At 36.4% G+C, this 3,822-nt stretch overlaps 1 non-coding gene across 1 annotated transcript; it reads right to left on the bottom strand.

Annotated features, from left to right (window-relative positions):
• Positions 1 to 3,012: 3,012 nt before the first annotated feature.
• On the bottom strand, positions 3,013 to 3,119 carry LOC141715532 (small nucleolar RNA R71). The gene has a single exon (XR_012572291.1). It is a non-coding gene; the product is annotated as a small nucleolar RNA R71 (small nucleolar RNA).
• Between the last annotated feature and the right edge of the window lie 703 nt (positions 3,120 to 3,822).

Here is a 3,822-nt window from a genome sequence, read left to right as displayed (position 1 = left end):
TTATATATCGGATCCGAAAATAGGTTACTTAGCCGCTAAGTAACTAAAAGACAATACAATTTTAATACCAGACTTGGATAATTATCAAAACAAAACTTCCTATAAAACACTTTATATGAAAACGAGGTAGTAATATCTCGCCTTCTGAGAATACAAATTTTTATCGATCTATAAAATGATTAACGTATCGAAAATTTCACACCGGGACTCGTACAGGTCAAACCGTACCCCGGATCGAAAAGGTCAAAACACGAAAAGTGCTCAGAATTATCAAATTAGGTTAGGAAGGAGTTTTCGGAAGAGTTTCGGGTTGTAAAAACGCAAAAACGGTTGAAGTGGGACGATTTCTAATTCTAAATTTTTTTTTTATAAATACTAAAAATAATCATTATCAATTCTATAAATCCTTATAAAATTATATAATGATCCAAAAATTACCAGAAAAATTCCAAAATTACCTATATTTAATTCTGGATAATTAAAAATTATAATATCTAATTTTATCAGAAATAAACATCCAAATATTATTATCCATCATAAATAATTCACCAAAATTCACATAAAATCACATAATAATTATTTATTGATAAAAATAATTACATAATATTTCTCAGATGTTATAGTTGGAACTATGTGTACACCCTGTGACTCACCCATAAGTTCAACTTTCTTCTTTCTAATATAAGTTTGTGTTTGATCAGTGTCCCTACCCCTCTTGTTCTGTGCTCTTGGAGGAGAGCTTGTTTCAATAGTTACATCCTTTTGGGAGGATGCAGCTAGAAATAAGATGATTTCTTTTTGAACAACTATAATCTTTTGGAAGACTACCGTGTGGCTGGTTTGGGTAACACTTTCCTCACACACCTTATCCTTGGGGATTATTTAATTTTCACCCCTCCCCTCACCATGCTCACTACCCTGTACACTCCACTCAAGGGTTGTGAAAGTTTTTACAACTGGTGTCTTTTGAGAGACACTAGAGGTTGGTTTTTTAGACTTGGATTTTCAAGATTTTGCTTTGGTGACTTGGGTAGATGTTGTGGCATTTATGACACTTTATAATTCCCCATTAAGCTTTGAATTGGTGCATTTGTACTCAAGTTGTTGGCGTTTTAATATATTTTCTAGTGTTTTTGCATTTCAGGCATTAATTCAGAAATAAGGTGAATTAGCATTGTTTTTGTGTTAATATGGCGTTAGGATGGTGTACATGGAATAAAGCTCGGGAAACCAACTTATTGTAGCAAGAATTGAAGAAAAGCAGAATTTTCTCCAGGAGCACGGCGCGCCCGCGCTGATGAAGCGCGCGGCCGCGCCGGGTCGGGATGTTAAAATCCTGATTCTACTTGGCTTATGATTGGAGGACTTCTACTTTGCATGGGATGCTATATATACCTAAATTAAAGATATTTTTCGAGGGAGAGACGTAACGGAGCTGAAGGAGAAGACGAAAAGAAGACCTATAGCATAATTCAACGAAGGCGAAAAAGATCTAGTTTATTCTTGTGAATCTTTGTTCTAAGTTAATCTTGGATGCTCGTTTCTTGTTTTGTTGAACCTAATACTCTGGATTTCGTACCTTATTTATTATTTGTTTATAAATACTACATTTATTATACCATGCTTTCATCAGAATCCACATTGATGGTGAGTCCGATTATGGGCTAATCGTTATCGTGGGGTTCTAGCGGATTTATTTATGGATTTATTTAGTTGATTTGTTTCGATGCCTTAGTGTGTGGTGATTGAATGATAACCTAGTATTGGTTGTGCTTATTCGTCTTATGAGTGTCGTGAACTTATAAGATAGCGTGGTAATTCTTAATGAAGCGACAGTGAATTTAAGGGATTAAAACTCGCCATGCTAGCATAGGTTCATGTGTTATTGTTATGCATGATTCATAGGTAACTTTAACCACCTTACTTGCCTATGTAATTGCAATAGATAACTTGTGCATTAAACCGTTATATTGTCAAATTCTATAGACATATAGGGTCTCAATATAATTGGTGTCTATTCATCTTCTATCTCTTTTGTGGATGTCTGGTAGTATGGTATTCGTGCAATGAAAGTTGGCGTTAATCAGTTTCGTGTTATCTGATTAGTGTCATCACCATTACATGCTAAGGTTAAGAACAAAAAGGCTATTGAATGAAGTACTTAATGAAGTTAGAATCCCATATTTGTGTTATATATTATTCAACTCTCTTTACTCTCTTTAGTTAATGTTCTCTAGTATAAATTCTCAATAGTTAATCATAGTATAATAAAAACCCAATTTGTTATTCGTCTTAGCATTGAATATTAGTCATATCATTGTTGCATAAGTGCATAAATCACAAAGTTAATCTAAGCATGTCCTTGTGGGAATGAACTAGAAATAATTTTATTTTACTTGCAAACGCGTATACTTGCGTGGATTTAAGCGCGTGTTTAGCAACTAACAAGTTTTTAACGCTGCTGTCGGGGACTGTAGTGTTAACTTTTAGTTTATGTGTTTCTTATCAGTGATCGTTAAAGTTCAAGCCGAGGAAGAACCTGTAGTGATTCGAAGGGAAGTTTTTGAGGATGAAGAGAAAGTAGAAAAAGAAGAGAAAATCGAGGAACCAGCTTTAGTAGTGATAGAAGATCAAGCAAAAAATCATAAGGCTTTGATGAACTATTCTCAGCCTAAGATCAATGATATTCAGTCAAACATCATCAGACCAGTCATCTCAGCTAACACTTTTGAGATCAAGGAGAGCACGATTCAGATGATACAGAACTCAGTTCAGTTTGGGGGTTCTCATACAGAAGACTCCAACATGCACATCAGGGATTTCATCGAGATCTGCGACACTTTCAAGTTCAATGGGGTGAGTAAAGATGCTATCAAGCTGCGATTCTTCCCATTCTCTCTGAGGGATAAATCAAAGTGTTGGTTACATTCTCTACCACCAGGGTCTATCACCAAATGGGAGGATCTTGCTCAAAAGTTTCTCACTAAATTCTTTCCTATGGCGAAGGCTGCTGCGATCAGGAATGCTCTTACTCAGTTTGCTCAGCAAACTAGAGAATCTCTGTGTGAGGCTTGGGATCAGTATAAGGAGATGCTAAGGAAGTTCCCACACCATAACATGCCTGATTGGATGATTATAAACTGTTTCTACAATGGTTTGGGCGCTCACTCTAGACCTATGCTCGATGCAGCGTCTGGTGGAGCCTTATGGGCCAAAAGTTATAATGAATCTTATGAGTTGATTGAGCTCATGGAAGCTAATGAATACCAGAATTCTATGCAAAGAATGTTGTAAGGCAAGTTAGCAGGAATTCTGGAAGTGGATACAGCTACGGCTATAGCTTCTCAACTTCAAGCTTTGACGATAAAAGTGGACTCTTTGGCGAATTATGGAGTTAATCAAATCACTAGTGTTTGTGAGTTTTGTGCGGGGGCGTATAAAATAGAGCAGTGTGCTATTTCTAGAAAATTAGCTCAATTTGTGAGCAACTTTCAGAGATCATAACAACAAGCTCTGGCCACTTATCATCCAAATAACCGCAATCATCCTAACTGTAGCTGGAGTAACAATCAGAATGCGGTGCAACAATCTTATCAGCCATACACAGCAAAGCAATATAACCCTCCTGGTTTTCAGCAACCACAATATTCCCCTAGGCAGCAAATTCAACTTCAGCAACTGCTGCAAGCTAATAAAAAATCTGAATTGGAGGAGTTGAGGCTCATGTGCAAAAGCCAAGATGTGTGTATCAAGACCTTGGAGAATCAGATTGGGAAAATTGCTAATGCATTACTGAATCATTAACCTGACACACTTCCGAAT

This window comes from Apium graveolens, chromosome 3 (genome assembly GCF_009905375.1).
Source record: "Apium graveolens cultivar Ventura chromosome 3, ASM990537v1, whole genome shotgun sequence".
NCBI lineage: Eukaryota > Viridiplantae > Streptophyta > Magnoliopsida > Apiales > Apiaceae > Apium > Apium graveolens.
This window is presented reverse-complemented; position numbering and strand designations above follow the sequence as displayed.